The sequence below is a fragment of the Periplaneta americana genome, unplaced genomic scaffold, assembly GCF_040183065.1.
Source record: "Periplaneta americana isolate PAMFEO1 unplaced genomic scaffold, P.americana_PAMFEO1_priV1 scaffold_20, whole genome shotgun sequence".
In the NCBI taxonomy this organism is placed as follows: domain Eukaryota; kingdom Metazoa; phylum Arthropoda; class Insecta; order Blattodea; family Blattidae; genus Periplaneta; species Periplaneta americana.
In genome coordinates this window covers 2,975,237-2,994,532 of record NW_027185501.1, presented here as the reverse complement: position 1 = coordinate 2,994,532, position 19,296 = coordinate 2,975,237, and the positions used below count along the sequence as shown (strand labels likewise).

At 37.5% G+C, this 19,296-nt stretch overlaps 1 non-coding gene across 1 annotated transcript; it reads left to right on the top strand.

The window, feature by feature from the left end:
• Positions 1–10,945: 10,945 nt before the first annotated feature.
• TRNAN-GUU (transfer RNA asparagine (anticodon GUU)) lies at positions 10,946–11,017 on the top strand. The gene has a single exon. It is a non-coding gene; the product is annotated as a tRNA-Asn (tRNA).
• Positions 11,018–19,296: the final 8,279 nt, after the last annotated feature.

The window sequence follows — 19,296 nt, the reverse complement described above, 5'->3', positions numbered from 1 at the left end:
ACTGGCATTTAAAAGAATCCTTCGGGGACAAAATTCGGGCACACTAGCGACGCTGATATAACCCCTGCAGTTGCGAGTGTCATAAAATAAACCATAATTCAAATTTTTAATATGCAGATTTGAAACTTTAGAAATACCGTATTTGCTCGCGTAATTTGCGCACTTTTTAATTAACTTTGGCCATTGAAAAATTGGGGTGCGTAAAATATACGGATTTTTCAAATAAGAGGTCCTGTTCTGAGTTTATCTCAATTAGTATATGTATAGGTAAGTATTTACGATAGGGCTAATTTTCTATACCGGTAACTTGTCTCTACCAAGGACAAGCATTGTTAAAGTAGCGGGACTTTGGGGTTTCTTTCTGAAGTAGGCACTTCAGTTGCTGGTGAATGACCTACGATGGACTGTAGGGAAGGAAAATCCCTACTACTCTGAAAAAAAATATGTACGTAATCCCTACTACACTGAAAAAATATGTACGTATAATGTGTGCGCAAAATACACGGAGCAAAAATATAGTTCAAAATAATCCCCTAAAAAGTAGGGTGCGCAAAATACGCGGGGGCGCAAATTACGCGAGCAAATACGGTATCTAACTGGCGATGGTGTAGTTGGTTGTATACTATATCTACATGATTCATTAATAAATGAAGAAAACTGAGCCAGAAATTGAATTCAGGATCTTCAAGAGTACGCACCAGGGCGCTTGCCCCATTTATTCTGATATTGTGACATGTTTCAGATTCCATTATATTTTGAAATCATTCTAGCAATGGCTCCTTCTCATGAGCAGTATTTACTGTTCTTATTTAAAACTCCATCTTGTTGCCCCAGCTGATGGAACTGCCTTTGAAACACACTAATCTAATAAACGCTGTGTAGAGATCGAGAGAAGAAAGCAGAAATACTGGATAAATTAGCGAAAAATTTGCGAGCTTTGTAGGCTATTTTGTTTAGCGGCTCTTTCCATTATGAGATTCAACTGATGGGCACTTATTTCACATTTCTCCTGAATTGTTAAGGCACTGAACTGAATAGACTGTTAATATTGAATAGAATTAAACAATGTTGCACTTGTTATACTCACAACGTTAAAGAAAATGTATTTAAAACTGCGCGCTACTGACAAACTGCTGCAAATTTTGAATCGCCTGGAAACTCTGGATTCACGGCCAGGGGCATCATGAGGAGAGGTAAAACTAACGCGCAAAGCATCCGAGACGACACTGGCAGCTCCAGGGGAGGAAGTGGCTTCATGTCAATGAGAGCGAATTTTTTAAATTCGAGCCGCTAAATAGAGACTGTATAATAATGTACGTGGTACAGTCATTAAGTACTAATACTGAGCGCCTAGTGGCGTTGTGGTGCACTATAGCGCATAGGTGGCGCCATGGTATGATACCTTGTCAGTTAGTCTCTCGACCCAACAAGAGACAGTTGAGTGCATGCACTGTAAGCAGAACTACGGTCTTTGTTGTGACGGTGATTTGAATGCGCACGTCGGAACCCGAGATGTCACAGTTTGAGCAACGAGCAAACATCAAGTTCTGCCAGAAATTAGGCAAAACTGCTGCCGAAACATTTCAAATGATGCAGCCAAGTTTTCGGTGAGGACGTAGTGAGTCGCAGTGTTGTGTTTAGGTGGCACCGACGTTTTTTGCAAGGAAGAGACAGTTTGGAAGATGATGTGTGTACTGGTCGGCCACAAACAATTCGAACTGAACGCAAGATCCAAGAAGTTGCAACATTGGTGCGTGCTAACCGCTCCCAATCGGTAGACGATATCGCAGCAACAGTAGGGGTCAGCCATGGTACTTGCTACAAAATTCTGTCTGATGATCTGAACATGTCTCGTGTTACCCAGCACAGTGTGCCACGAATCCTGTCGCAAGACCAACGTGATGATGGCATGACGATTTGTGGTGACCTCATCAGTAGTGCTGGCGAGGATTCGACGTTTCTCAACCGGATAATAACTGGAGACGAAACTTGGTGTTTCCTTTACGATCCGCAACTGAAACGACAATTCGCCACCTGGAAAACGCCGTTATCACCAAGATAGAAAAAACCGCGACAAGACAGGTCAAAAGGCAAGGTGATGCTTGAACTGTTTTTTTTTTTTATTCAAATGGAATTGTTCACATGCAATTCATCCCAGAAGGTGCAACTGTGAACAAAACCCGCTACAAAGAGATCCTTGGCCGCTTACGAGATTCAATTCGCCGTAAGCGACCTGAGCTATGGCGTACAAAGAATTGGCTGTTGCAACATGACAACGCCCCTGCATATCGCTCTGTCCTTGTCCGAGAGGAACTTGCAAGACAACAGGTAACAGTTCTTCCACACCCTCCGTACTCACCTGATCTCGTACCATGCGATTTTCTTCTCTTTCCTCGCATGAAAGCAACCCTACGTGGGCGTAGATTTCATTCTTCCGAAGAGGTCATGACTGCCACAAGAGAAGCCATACGGGACCTTCCTGCCAACATCTTTCAACGGTGCTTCCAGCAGCTGTACCAACGTTGGAAAACGTGCATAACGGCCAACGGAGACTATTTTGAGGGAGGATGTGTTCTGTTTAAATGTACGCCGTGTTATGCGGCACCTTGTGATACGTCCAGATTCTTGTGGGAGCCTACCCTCCAGGCGTCAAGTCTTAGAACTTAATGACTGTACCACGTATTTCACAACATAAAACGAGACAAGAGAAACAAATGTCTGGGAGTGCTGCAGCTCCGCAGCCCCCCCTTCGAAAACCGCCACTGCTTAGATTATATGTTCACTATCACACTGAAAAGACGACGATTAAATTTATAAATTTATTTCGCTTTTATAGAGTATAACAAGGCTTTTGATGATAGATTTGACTGTAATATATTATTGAAATAGGGATAAACCGTGGGATTCCTTCTCAGTGTTATACGAAGCCATTACTAAAGAATTGAAATATTGGTTTAAAATTTCGAATGGTAAAATGATATGATAGATATAAAACAGTGAGTTAGACAAATGTGTCTTTTTTCACAAAAACTGGCTCACAGTTCTACCATTTATCCCCAATATGAGGTACCCGAATCACGTACGTGAAGCGGGTAGGCATTGCATACACACACGGACACAATAACACACACACACAATCTTAACGTATATCTGGACAAAACAATTGTTTAACGATGACTTAATATTTTATTCAGAGTGTAGTACATTTTACAGTTTGCAAATTATCAGGTGATAATTATTTGAAATAAAAGTGATTGACAATGATGTATCCAATGCCTATCCACTTCACTTGTGTGATTCAGGTTCCACATATTGCGCATAGATGGCAGGACTGTGATCAATTTTCAAATTATACACCACTTCGGCCGGCCGCGCTATGTATGATGTGTAACTGTGGACAATTTTGTTGTGTACTAGGGTATAATGTAAGTGTTCATGTTAGAGCAGTGTAGGGAATGAGTGATGATGGTGATGGAGAAGAGGAAAAAAGAAGGGAAAACTGGTACCGGCACGTAGCCTACTCCTGTCGAATAGCATCAAGGCCGCCAGACTTAACGTCCCCGTGCGACGGACGAATTACTATCAACAGTAGCCTTCTCGTCGTATGCGCTGCTGAGAGATTTGGGATTTAAGCTAGGCTTATTGGTGCACAGTCTAGTGCAGCGGTCGGCAAGGGCAGTTTATGTCAGACTTTTGCAGGATAGACAAGTAGTTGTAACTGGCGATCAGCATGTCTGTTTTAAAACCATTAAACGTAAAGAGTGCATCAAAACCAATAATTGTAGACGAATAGGAGGAGAAATTATTTTGTTGTGCACAGAAAGAAAATTTAATACGTTTTTGTTTTAAACTGCTTAAAGGGGTTTATATTAGCACCATAAAGAGGTATTATACAAAACTCCATTATCAATTGTACTTTTCCACAATATTAATACTGATTAAGAAAAAACGTTTCCGAATATAATGTTTTGTTATTATAAAATTTTGAAACTTTGCAAAGAAGCCCAAATGAAGGGAAAATTGCTCAGATTAAAAAATTTCCCGAAAATTCACTACAATTCGAAATATATACTCCTTAGATCATTTTGTACTAGGTTTATTTCAATGTTCGGCTCGAGATATATATATATATTTTAAATGAAACTCGTTAAATCTAAAGCGCGCTTCCGATTGACGGTTCCACATTTATTTGAGAAATTACAAATTGTAACTTATGATGGAGAACCAGATTTCACCGTAGTTCGGTTAATTATTTCCTGACTATACGGCCGAGGTTCAGTCCTCTCCTAACCCCAGCCTACTGCTTTCTACCACCCCTGGTCTTGCAAGACGGGCTGCGTTTTAGATGACATCACCTACGTCAGTGATGTCAACTGATACCCATAGGAGTACGGGCGCGCTTTAGAGCCCAGGAAAGCCTGAGCGCTTTACAGCGGAAAGGAAAGAGATAGACGAAAGAGGTTAAATATGCCGCTTGGTCGAGCTATATACAGGGATGGCCAGCATTGATTCAATGGATAAAGGGAAGAGAACTTATTAAAACTGTATCTATGTTAATTTTTAAATTTGTCTGAGAAGTATAAGTGCATTATAAGAATGTAAGTTTTAATTCTAATGTTCATTTTTCACATATTTTCTTTTTTATTCAAAATGAATATATTGTCAACTTTTTTTTTACAGAAAAGCGACATTTTCAGATATGTTTGTTTAGTAGCCTTACAGGTACTAAAACAATATTTTCGTAAATACATATTATTGAAGATAGTGTATTGAAAATTTTGAAAATATTCGCATGGAAAATGTGTGTAAGGAAATGAATTAAAGCAAATACTGTTCATCACAAACAAAAGATACGTGCCTTTGTTTTGGTAAAACGTCAGCTCTATAGCTTCAGCAGGTTTCGATATAATTTAATATTTTGATAACAGAGAGTTGCGCACCAATATCACCTAAAAGCATAATGCGATAAAAGTTTTATTATGTAACATCAGTTACAGTTAAAACACAAACCTAGACAACTTTGCTTTGTACTATAATATTGTTTTGATTACTTTTATAAGACTAAAGATACCATCAATATCAATTTCAACTTATCATGTCATATTCAATGTCTTTCTTTGGGATAACTCTTTCCTTATGAATGATGTGTTTAATTCACTTAGTATAGTATAGTTGTAGTTATTATGGAATTTGTGTGAATATTCCTTCTTTTCTCTTTAGTATATTATTAATGTTTAAAAAACAACTGCAATATTAGATTAAGAAATAGATGTTAGTACTTTTGTTTTACAGACAATATAGAAAATAACAAACAGAATGAAGCCATATAAAAATGACGACATAAAATTTCACGTTCCGTGTGAAGTTTGTGCACCACTGTTTTCTTAATCCAACAGGCTGCTTATTCCTCCTAGCATACCTAGCGCTTAATGCCCGCGCATGACGTCAAGGTCAGAAAAATGCTCTTGCTTTGACATCACTGACCTACATTAACGTTTTGCCGACGACTGGTCTAGTGATAAAAAAGTTGTAGGCCTACATCATCAAATCCCCTAGTCCGAGGTACAAATTTTAGAGAAAAATTTCTGATCCGTGGAAATGGAATCCGCCGGCTAGTCTGGAGGCAAGTGCGTTAACACACAGCTAATTCGGCGGAATCACAATAATGAAATACCATTAGCCTACGTTTTTCCATATGCCGTGATTCGAAGCATTCGTCTTTAGACTACATCCTTCCGCTGCACACAGAAAGCAGAGAAGTTGCCGACTCATCAGGGGTTTAGACTGTAAATCTGCTTTCTCGAAGCGCCTACAGTATTAGCAATTTGGTATTAGGCCTACCGTACTTCAGGCAACACAACTAACAGGGCTGTATTTATAGGTCATTCGGTATCTCGTGAAACCTCCTTGGGAGTGAGGGGAAGGAAAAAGTGGACTGAGAAGCAGAATGATAGATGGTGTAAAATTCCCAGAGCTAACCAAAAGTGGAGAATTAGGCCTACCTATAAAATCCTACCAAGACTGTATTGCAAGAATCATTTGCAGTCCACCACAACCGTCATGTTATTTTGATAAGTGTGCTGAGTGTCCCGGAACATTAGATTTAGAAACACAATCACTGTCTATTTTTGATGAAGCTTTGATAGACTCAATTTCATGTAAACAGTGGGCAGCTACAGACAAAACAACATTAGAAAGCCTGGAAACATCTAGAGATGAATTTATAAATGTGTTAATTGGAAAGTTAGAAAGGCAGAGGCATTCAAAGAACATTAATTTATTGCGAGACAACAAAGAATGTTTTATAAAGAAACAAAAATTAATGTAAAGCATTGGGATTTTCTAGTTACACTAGACTTCTCTGAAAATTATGCTTTCATTATTCAAAATTAAGTACCTGGTTTCCATTGGAACAACAATAAGGCAACGGTACATTCTTTTGTTGTTTATCATATGAACTATGACACTGAGAAATGTGACTCTTTTGTAGTTATATGCGATTGCCTGAAACATGATACTGTTGCAGTCCACCTCTTTCGAAAGCAATTAATTTTTTGAAACAGAAGTAAGCTTATGACAAAGTGGAGAAAATATTCTATTTCAGTGATGGTGCTCCTTCTCAATATAAAAACAGAAAGAACTTTATCAATCTGTATTACCATGAATAAGAGTTTGGCATAAAGGCAGAATGGCACTTCTTTGCTACTTCTCATGGAAAGGGACGTGTGACGGAGTTGGAGGAACAATAAAACGACAGGCAGGCAGAGCCAGTATTCAACGTCCAATTCATAACCAAATCACCACTCCGTTTGAATTATTTCAGTGGTCAGCAGCGAATTTGACCACAGTAACATTCTGCTACGTCAGCAAAGAGGATTATGCAAGGGAGACTAAAGAGCTGGTGCCTAGATTCGAACGCCCATGCACAGTACAAGGGACTTCGCCGACACATGCCTGCATTCCTGTCTCGATGTCAAAACTTGTGACAAAAACATACTCTTCTGTGAAAAGAGATGTGAAAGTCCTCTGTAAAAAAATAGGTACATTTGGTGAGTAAAGGTTTTTGATGCAGTCTTCCATCTTTTGTCATTTTATTCCTGTGATAAAGCTAGACAGCCATGCCCTGCTAGACGACACTTCTCGTGTTTATATCTCCTGGCCTTGCTTGCCTGAGCTAGCTCCCGCCTCACAGTCAGCTGGTTAGTTCACGCGCATACTATTTATTTTCTTTATTTGATATTTTCAGTACTTTCTTATTAACGCCCCACCAGTAAAAAAATGTGTTTATTTGTACTTTCAATGAGAAATCTAACCATATACTACTAAAATATTTTTTTCTGGGCAAAGGCGTCTTAATGAAGAAAAATCTAAATTTCTCCATTTCCATAAAATGTAAGAAAAATTGTTTATGTGTGAATATAAACTTTAATTTCTCAGTATCAAAATAAAACATTATTTTAGTCATTGGGTGAAAGGGTTTCGGAGCTACGACAGTGTAAATTTGCTAATTTTATGAAAATACGATAAAGTTAAATATTTTTAATTTAAACACTGAAGTTTTGATGCCTCAAACTTTGCACAAAGCATTGTAGCACAGTTGTCTACAGACAGAAAAAGTTTCATTGTATTTAAAATTGCAAAGTCAATTTTCTATATATTTTGGTCGATTTGAGATGGAATATAGCTCCTATGATCTGTTCTAATGCAGGAGCGACTATGTCAATATCGTTGTTTACATAAAACGAGCAGCAAATACAAACTTTCAATCTCATTAATAGAACATTGTAGTAAATTTACTTTTTGTGTAACAATATTGCTCCATTTTTTAATTGTACATCTGAAGAATGAACAATAATGGTTTTCTGCACAAAATCACACGAGCTTTTTTGTAATGCAACATTTTAATCTCTCCCGCTTCCGTAAAGCAGTATCATTTTTAAACAAATTTCTGGTTGTGTTATTGTCGAAACGGCGTAAGAGACCTCTAGTTTCTAATAATCGTTGAGAAACTGCTACAAAAGTTCGCCCATTAGCAGGCTTCGAGTTCAGTGGGAAATCCGCATAACGGCGTTCTGAGTATAGTGGTAAAGCGTACAGTGGGTGGGGGTACTGTAGAATGAATGCCAAAAAATACGCAAAGGAAAACGCTCTGGATTTGAAGGTTCTGACGAATAATTTGGTTTTCTTACAAATATATTTTCAAACTGTGTCTGAAACTATTACACGGTTAGAAAAGTCAGAGCAAGAGATGCCAGAATCCCTCAAATTAATTTAGAAAATGATGCAGAGATTTAATGAGACATCAAGTACACCGGTTACTGAACGTGTAAAATAGAAGTGGAAATCAATTTTATGTAAAAATAACGGACATGGATCACTGTGTAATATAAACAGCAAATTAATTGATACAGAGTCACCCCAGAATAAAGGACTGTCTCTCAGAGACTGTAATGATGTTAGATTTTTTCGTCATGTGACGTAGAGCGCAGTTTTTCACAGTACAAACTGTGTTTGGCAGATAACCGAAAAAGATTTACGTTTGAGACAATGAAAATGTGTCTTGTAATATACTGTATTTCAATTCGGTATTGTAACTGCACTTCCTAAAGACAACCAATAGGATAAATGAAGAAATTAAAATTGCTACATGTTTATTTTCCTAAGCTGTTGATAAAGCGTCGTAAAATAACCTACTAAATAAATAAAAAATAAAAAATGTTTATTTCTACCGTTAACACTGTGTATAATTGAAAAGAAATACTTATAAAAGACAGGAAAATAAATGCGTTTCACATTATTTTGACATTGTCCTTGTGTAATGTATATTTCCCCATACCACCGTATTCTATTCTAAACAGCAACGTTATTACCTCAACACATCTCTACCTTTCGCTACCTGCAGCGAGTCAACAACCTATAGTATCTGCACAGTAAACTTATTGTATCGGGTCCAAAATCTCGAAGCCTGCTCATTAGGCAACCTTCTTTGAGGAAAACTTTGACGTTGCATGCTTCTTGCCTCACTTGAATTACGACGACTTCCTCCATAAATTAATAGGCCTAATATATCATATTCCTAAACTGTGAATGACATTGTAAGTTGTTTATCGAATAACCTGTACTGAACTGCCATCCGCTCTGCAGTATAGCTATGGAGAGGGAAATTGAACTCAGCTCCCTCGTACTTACGTCTGTGTAGATTACTGCCTGCTGAACGTTGCTGAACAGGTGGTTCTAGATCTTGTTCTTCTTGTAACTTGTTTCTCGAGGATTCCGGTCAACATTTTCTTTGATCATATTACCATCTCTTTTCCGTATTTGATTACACCCTGGAGCTTCATACTCTAATAGAAGTCAAAAGTCGCTTCCAGACGTCTTCACGAAGGTTAGTTATCCTGACTTAAAGATGATACTCAACTTCGATAGCCTTATCAACACGCTGATTTAATCGCCAAGGAGATTGTTTGCCCCGTTTTGAAGCAGGTTACTCAGCGTTGTTGCCAAATTTGATTTGCATGCATCCATTTATCCACACTGCGAATGGGTAAACACCCAGTGGCAGTGGTAACATATTCGATACCCGGCTCCGGAAACATTTTTCCCTCGAAATTATTCAAATCAACTTTACAGGGAGTTATACCTGAAATCTTGATTTGCATAATACACGTCACTGTGCGTTAACAGAAAACCACAATTTAAGTCACACGGAGATAGTGTGCACTCGAAGTTGGTTGCTTGACGGTTGTCAGCCCACTTTGAGGTCTGTGGATAGAGAGGGAAAAATTGGATCGGTGTCGGTTAGAGTTCCCGAGTAGCTCAGTGGTAGAGCGTTGGTACGTTAAACCAAAGGCCCCGGGTTCGATACCCGGCTCCGGAACAATTTTTCCCTCGAAATTATTCAAATCTACCTTACAGGGAGTTATACCTGAAATCTTGATTTGCATAATACACGTCACTGTTCGTTAACAGAAAACCACAATTTGAGTCACACGGAGTTAGTGTGCACTCGAAGTTGGTTGCTTGACGGTTGTCAGCCCACTTTGAGGTCTGTGGATATAGAGGGAAAAATTGGATCGGTGTCGGTTAGAGTTCCCGAGTAGCTCAGTGGTAGAGCGTTGGTACGTTAAACCAAAGGCCCCGGGTTCGATACCCGGCTCCGGAACAATTTTACCCTCGAAATTATTCAAATCAACTTTACAGGGAGTTACACCTGAAATGTTGATTTGCATAATACACGTCACTATTCGTTAACAGAAGACCACAATTTAAGTCACACGGAGTTAGTGTGCACTCGAAGTTGGTTGCTTGACGGTTGTCAGCCCACTTTGAGGTCTGTGGATATAGAGGGAAAAATTGGATCGGTGTCGGTTAGAGTTCCCGAGTAGCTCAGTGGTAGAGCGTTGGTACGTTAAACCAAAGGCCCCGGGTTCGGTACCCGGCTCCGGAACAATTTTTTCTTCGAAATTATTCAAATCAACTTTACAGGGAGTTATACCTGAAATCTTGATTTGCATAATACACGTCACTGTTCGTTAACAGAAAACCATAATTTAAGTCACACGGAGTTAGTGTGCACTCGAAGTTGGTTGCTTGACGGTTGTCAGCCCACTTTGAGGTCTGTGGATATAGAGGGAAAAATTGGATCGGTGTCGGTTAGAGTTCCCGAGTAGCTCAGTGGTAGAGCGTTGGTACGTTAAACCAAAGGCCCCGGGTTCGACACCCGGCTCCGGAACAATTTTTCCCTCGAAATTATTCAAATCAACCTTACAGGGAGTTATACCTGAAATCTTGATTTGCATAATACACGTCACTGTTCGTTAACAGAAAACCACAATTTAAGTCACACGGAGTTAGTGTGCACTCGAAGTTGGTTGCTTGACGGTTGTCAGCCCACTTTGAGGTCTGTGGATATAGAGGGAAAAATTGGATCGGTGTCGGTTAGAGTTCCCGAGTAGCTCAGTGGTAGAGCGTTGGTACGTTAAACCAAAGGCCCCGGGTTCGATACCCGGCTCAGGAACAATTTTTCCCTCGAAATTATTCAAATCAACTTTACAGGGAGTTATACCTGAAATCTTGATTTGCATAATACACGTCACTGTTCGTTAACAGAAAACCATAATTTAAGTCACACGGAGTTAGTGTGCACTCGAAGTTGGTTGCTTGACGGTTGTCAGCCCACTTTGAGGTCTGTGGATATAGAGGGAAAAATTGGATCGGTGTCGGTTAGAGTTCCCGAGTAGCTCAGTGGTAGAGCGTTGGTACGTTAAACCAAAGGCCCCGTGTTCGATACCCGGCTCAGGAACAATTTTTCCCTCGAAATTATTCAAATCAACTTTACAGGGAAGTATACCTGAAATCTTGATTTGCATAATACACGTCACTGTTCGTTAACAGAAAACCACAATTTAAGTCACACGGAGTTAGTGTGCACTCGAAGTTGGTTGCTTGACGGTTGTCAGCCCACTTTGAGGTCTGTGGATATAGAGGGAAAAATTGGATCGGTGTCGGTTAGAGTTCCCGAGTAGCTCAGTGGTAGAGCGTTGGTACGTTAAACCAAAGGCCCCGGGTTCGATACCCGGCTCCGGAACAATTTTACCCTCGAAATTATTCAAATCAACTTTACAGGGAGTTATACCTGAAATCTTGATTTGCATAATACACGTCACTGTTCGTTAACAGAAAACCACAATTTAAGTCACACGGAGTTAGTGTGCACTCGAAGTTGGTTGCTTGACGGTTGTCAGCCCACTTTGAGGTCTGTGGATATAGAGGGAAAAATTGGATCGGTGTCGGTTAGAGTTCCCGAGTAGCTCAGTGGTAGAGCGTTGGTACGTTAAACCAAAGGCCCCGGGTTCGATACCCGGCTCCGGAACAATTTTACCCTCGAAATTATTCAAATCAACTTTACAGGGAGTTACACCTGAAATGTTGATTTGCATAATACACGTCACTATTCGTTAACAGAAGACCACAATTTAAGTCACACGGAGTTAGTGTGCACTCGAAGTTGGTTGCTTGACGGTTGTCAGCCCACTTTGAGGTCTGTGGATATAGAGGGAAAAATTGGATCGGTGTCGGTTAGAGTTCCCGAGTAGCTCAGTGGTAGAGCGTTGGTACGTTAAACCAAAGGCCCCGGGTTCGATACCCGGCTCCGGAACAATTTTTCCCTCGAAATTATTCAAATCAACTTTACAGGGAGTTATACCTGAAATCTTGATTTGCAGTTTACGTAGTATTATACAACTGTTTAAAATAATTTAAAGAAAAAGGCTCTCTTAGTCTAAGTAAGTGATTATCATGTGATTTCCCCTGTTTTGACGACCATGTGACCTAACCACTCGGACGGGCAGTAGCATGACAAAATGCACGTCACCAGACTGCTAACAATAAGTGAATTATAAAAGTTGTTGTTGTTTTCTAATGCCAGGCGTTTGACAATAAAGTCATTTGACCTCTCGCACTCCAATATTTTTCAAAGATATTATCATGACCAGCCACTCAAGCACAGATTTTGAGGTGTTCCGAATCCATTTCTTGGTTTGAGTTGCACAATGGGCAGTTAGGGGACTGGTATATTCCAATTCTATGCAGGTGTTTGGCCAAACAATCATGGCCTGTTGCCAATCTAAATGCAGCTACATACGATTTTCGTGGTAAATCGGGAATTAACTGTGGATTTTGATGCAGAGTGTTCCATTTTTTCCCTTGGGATTGAGCTATCAAATTTTGTTTGTTGAAGTCTAAATATGTAGATTTAATAAACCTCCTCACAGATTAATACGTAGATTTAGTAACAGGTCTGTAAGTAGCAGTGCTGCCCTTCTTTGCTAAAGCATCCGCATTCTCGTTTCCCAGAATTCCACAATGGGATGGTATCCATTGGAATACAATTCCAATTATAAAAGTAAAGTCTGACAGGAATTAAAAAGACGAAGGACGTAGTAATGTTTAATCCTAATATAGGTATAATCTCAAAGAAAAATAAATTCAGGGATTTGAAATAAAGAAAGTTATACTGTACTTTCATTAAAAATGGAATTAATTTACCCATATTCTTATATTTACAGATGGCTCCTGAATGTTGTATGCCTGTGTGTACCAGCAATTACCAGAGTGCTATAAATGAGAGTGTTATGTTACAGTTCTCAAATGTCCAACTGAAAAGGATAAGTTACGTGGCTAGAAGCTACTCGTATACCACGAAATGCCTTCACGTCAACAAAGCATTCACTTAAACACTTTGGAGTAAACGAATTACACTGTTCTACAAGAGTCATTTTTCTTATATGAAAATATGTGATTCCAAAGGATTTATTATATGGCAAATTCAAATCTGAAAACAGAAATTCGCTATCAGGCATAGTTTTTTAGTATACGACAATATACATCTCATTTAACTGACATTTTAAATTTGTGATAAAGATGGTAAACTTTGCTTAACAACAGTTGCCTACAGTTAATTTTGTTCTTCATTGGTTTTAATTTTCAAATTGTGGCATTCCTGTTGCTAGTAAAATTTTATGTTAATAAGCAAGTCGCTGTCACAGGATTTAAAATTGAGTTAATCTGGCATTATTTGGAGACATTTCTTATCATGTGAGTAAATATTCATTTTCAACCATAATATTCCGACATATGTGGTATATAAAATATGTAATACTTTACATATTTCTCTTTTACAGAAACCTCCTAAATCATAGAAATAAAATATATAGATTCTAACAGAGAGAGAGAGAGAGAGAGAGAAATCTTGAGTTTAACCTGAAATTCTTGTTAGAGGAAGTGAGTATTGTTTGTTTACATGAAATATTGTTTCTGCATATGCACAATTCAACTCATGATGACATTCTGCAATGATGTTTGTGACCTAATGAATACTTTGAACTTCAAATAAGGGTCACAGGAGTGGAGACTTTTTATAGATGCATCAAAATACAGTCTAAAGAGAGTTCTCCTCCACAACAGGAACATAATGCGTTCTGTCCCAGTTGCCTATGTATGACTAAAGAGTCATATGATATTTTGAAAAATATGAGTATGCTGAGATTAATAAAATATAATGAGCATAAGTGGAAAATATGTGGTAATTTGAAAATAGTTGCCATGATATTAGGTATGCGACAAGGCTACACCAAATATGGATGTTTTCTATGTGAGTGGGATAGTCGCGATAGGAATTTCCATTATAAAAGAGGGATTTGGTCTGAACTTAAGTGGAAAGTTCGAGAAAAAATATACTGAATGACAAATTGGTAGCCAGTGAAGATGTTCTGCTGCCCCCTCTTCACATCATGCTAGGCCTTATTAAACAATTTCTTAAGGCCATGGATACATCTGGAAGAGGATTTATATACCTTTCAAAAAAGTTTCCTCGTTTTTCTGCAGCAAAAATAAAAGAAGACTCTTTGTGGGTCCCCAAATTAGAGACCTTCACAAGGATTTAGATTTTGAACAATGCCTTGCACCAAAAGAAAGAAGAGCGTGGTTTTGTTTCAAGAATGTAACGCAAAATTTTCTGGGAAGAAAAAGAGTTAACGACTTCGAACAATTGGTTCAACAAATGATAAATGCATAATAGAGATCTAGGATGTCACATGTCTTTAAAAGTGTATTTTCAAGATTCCCATCTACATCATTTTCCTGAGAGCTGCAGTGATGTCTCCGACGAACATGGTGAAAGGTTCTATAAAGATATAATATCCATGGAAAAGCGGTATGAAGGGAAATAGATGCCTGCGATGCTTGCTGACTACTGCTGGAACATTATTAGAGACTGCAAAATTGAACACAGGAGAAAAAGATAAGATTTTTAAATTCTTAGGGAAAAGTGAATTTTATTCATATTTTCTAACCTTAAATAAGTTTCTCCATATAATATAATTATTATATTAAGGCTTGTATTTATTTTTTGTTTTATAGTGCATAAAATGTTTGTAAATAATTTTGTAAGTGACTAAAATATTAATAGTTACATATTTTTCCTACATAAATACATACCGTGGAAACGAAAATTATTTAAAAAATGAAATTGCATATAACTTGAAAACTATGCGTGACACAGAGAAACTAATTACAGATTTGAATTCAGGAGGTAAATTTCCATATTAATCAAGAATGTTATACCAGAAAATGATTTTTTTTTTAGAACAGTGTTAGAGACGGATCTTTATTTAGTTGTATCCCCTATTAGAATAACATCGCCATGGTATAAGAGAAACAATGGACTTTAGAGTTTGTTTCAAACTACGAAACCAAACTTCACTGTTATTCACTTATTCAGTAGGTAATTAATAGTAGGGCCTACTACTGAACTGCTTGCTTAGAAAATATTTAACAGGCCTATATGTAAAGAAGGAAGTAAAATGTATTCAAAATGATCTAAGAGTTGTTCAAAATATTAAAAATGACCGAAAAAGCCGAAAAGAAATGTAAAACTGACCTATTAGTTCAAAAACGTAAAAAAATGCAAAATTCAATATAAGAAATTAATTTTTTACATTGATATTAACATAGAAAAGACGTCTATATTAATAGGCATCGTCTTAATGTGAGAAATACGAAGATGACTTTTCATCAACATCCGCCCCCTATTTAAGACGAACTCATTGAAGTAGACCTATATAAACGCTAAAAAAAAACGGAAAAGCTCCAGGTGGAGATGGTTTAAATACAGAGCTTTTTAAATGCGTTGGAGAAGAATTTACTTATAGATTTTATGCTTCTTAAACAATATTTGGGCAGGATCAAAACCCCCAGAAAGTAAGTTGGCAAAAGGTTATTATAATACCCATCTATAAGAAAGGAAACAAAAAGCAATGTGAAAATTATAGGCATAAGGCTTCTCAAATCAGGTTATAAAATCTGTACAACCATAATCAAAAATAAATTGTCACATCTTTATGAAGACAAAACCACTGAAGAACAAAATGGATTCCGAACACGAGGGTCATGTTGTGATAACCATTTTACTATGAAGAGTTTAGAACATAGACAATTTAACATGGAAACACACTTAGCATTTCTGTGTCTTGGGACAACACAATTGTATACGCCAATATGGACCATATATGGTAAACGGCAGCCAAAATAAGCGCAAGTGAACCGAAATAGAAGTAATTCTTTCATCTTACTTACTTACTTATTGGCTTTTAAGGAACCCGGAGGTTCATTGCCGCCCTCACATAAGCCCGCCATTGGTCCCTATCCTGAGCAAGATTAATCCATTCTCTATCATCATATCACACCTCCCTCACATCCATTTTAATATTATCTTCCCATCTACGTCTCGGCCTGCCTAAAAGTCTTTTTCCCTCCGTCCTCCCGTCTAACACTCTATAAGGTAGGGTACCCATTTATAGTCCCCCATTTAGTTTTGTCTCACCATTCATATACCATTAAAGTTGAAGTCTTGAAACTAATCTAGTTAAGAACGTTCAACATTTAACTACAAGACACAGAATTCGAAATTCATAAATTTGGGAATCAACCTGAATATAAAACATGAAGAATAAAATTATGCAATTTTTTACATTTCAATGAAGCGGTCTAAATTTCGTCCCCGATACTTTTTAATATATTGAATGTCAATAATTTCAGTAGTACAATGAAATAAAAACATAGAATATCAAGAATGTTTATTAATAACTAATAATTATAGAAAGTATGTAAGAGAGCATTCAGAAAATTGTTTAAATTACATTTTGTAAAACAAAAGACTCCATGTGATATTTTCTTACGTTTCTTAGAACTTTCAAAATAAAATTACATAGTTGAACATTTTAACCTAACATTAAATCGTTCATTGTGTCCAATAGAACTAAAACCTTTCAATTTTATGTTTCACTCATTCAGACACATGTCACAAATAAATATTTTGTGTTCACAAGATGAGGAACACATTTGGTGGCATCAATGGCAGCATCGCGTGCATTTGATCCATTTCTGTCCTTGCTTATGTTATGAAAATTTTTCCCAAATAACGGAAATACTGCATCTTCATCATCATTGTCTTCATCATCACTTTCACTATCGCTAGAAGACTCGCAAACAATTTTATTTTTTGTTTGTTTCGGTACACTTTTTTTGGTTGAAACTGAGGTTGCAGTTTGTGAAGTCGACATTCAGATTTCTTTTCGTCTGCTTTCGTTTTTGGTTTTCAGACTCATTAACTTTTCTTTTCTTTCCTGCTGCTTTCTGAACATTGTTCTTATGGGGTGCACTTGTTACTAGAAGTACTATACCACGCCTATTGGAAGACAAAGGATCTATCACTGGAACTTTTCGAATATCTTCTGGACTGATCACAGAATTTGAAGTTTCAGGTTCAGTTTTCTGATATTCTGTCACTTGGGTAAGTTGATGTTGATTAGATACCAACTTGTAGCCTATATTTTTCTCCCTAACAGGTTTTACGGCTTCTATCATTTCCTCCTTGCTCCATAGTTTCCGTTTTCCCAACTGAAGACAACCAGAAATATAAATGGCAACAGCCTTACTGAAATTACATGATATGGAAATAACATTCCGAAATCCGTTCCGGGGACGAAATTTAGACACGTCCTGGGGGACGAAATTTAGGCGTGTGCACCACAAAAGTATGGCGGCATCTTGTTCTAAGCACGCTGCAATGTCCGGTCCAGTTAATATATTCTTACACTAGACACTTTGCTCTATATATGGGAGCAAAAAATGTTATGAAAATACGCACCTTAGGCTGTAATATACTGCTGAGAATATATAAGAAGAATAGTTTTCCACCTTCCAGATATTTAAAACTTAAATAACAATGAACAAACAATAACACTCACTCCAACTGACAGCACGCTTCTTACTGCATAAAGAAAGATAATCTCTACTGACACATCACCAGGGTGCGACACGTTATGGGTGAAATAATATGGGGGACGAATTTAGGCAAGGGGACGAATATTGGGCACTACACCTTAGCATTTTAATACTATCATTTTCTTACAAGGCCCTAAATCTAACATGCATCATGTGAAAAATCAGACACCAATATTACGACAGTGAAACACAATGTAATTTTGGATAGGGCGAGTTTTGCACTGTACTGTTGTGGATAAGACAAGTTTTGGTTGTTACAACATATGCTTTTATAAAAAATAGCTCCAATTTTCTCATTTACTATTCACTATCTTTGCTTCATAACATAAATGAATAACTTTTTATAATTTAGTGCAAATACACATACTATTCTTTATACATAATGTCCCATTTATCTTGTGCGCCTATTGTAACTTTTTTGTTTGGATAGGTATTGAAATTTTTGTTTTTGAAAGTTACGTTAAAACGAAGGCCTAATATGAGTGTAGAGATTTGGTGCATGTAACATTATAGTACAAGATACACGTGACGTCATGAATTTTTCAACTAGAACTACATACTTTAATCATGTTACATTGATTACACATATTAAGACGAATTCAAAAATGTATCACAATGTCACCTTCCCAATCATTAACAACAACAAAATGCAAAATGAATGCCATCAGAATGTGTCGTTTGTTGTGGTACCCCATTCATCTTGTGCATTGATTTACACAAAACGAAAGACGACTGACGTCTGTACACGTCGTGTGTTGTGTGTTTGCTGTCTTAACATGTAAACAAACCACAACAACTGTCGACTTCACAATCCACGTACAATGGCCTGCACGTTCTCCGGACCTATCGCCACTTCACTTCTTCCTGTGAGGAACTGTAAAGGACAGTGTGTACCAGGACATTCTGACAACACCAGACATGCAGCAACGCATTCGACAGGCTTGTGTGTCCATTGAGCTAGCAACATGCTGGGCAGTCCTACCGTCTTTCGGGGAATGCCTTCGAATGTGCATTAATGAGAATGGTCACCATTTGGAACATTTTCTGTGAGTCTCAAAGCATAACATTATCACATTGGAAGTACGTTTTTGTTTCATTTTGTTGTTATTGATTGGGAAGGTGACATTGTGATACATTTTTGAACTCGTCTTAATGTGTGTAATCAATGTAAAATGATTAAAGTAATGTAGTGCTTTTTGAAAAATTTATTTCACTGTATCTTATACCATAATGTAGTTACATACACCAAATCTTCACACTCATGTTAGCCCCTCGTCATAACATAACGTTCAAAAACAAAAATCCCAATACCTATCCAAACAAAAAAATTATGTTACGTGTACAAGATAAATGGGACACTCTGTATGTTAACACTTTCACAATAAAAAAAGATAAATGAAAACTCTCTATATTCACATATGTAGTTTTTTTTCAATATTTCATTTTAAATTC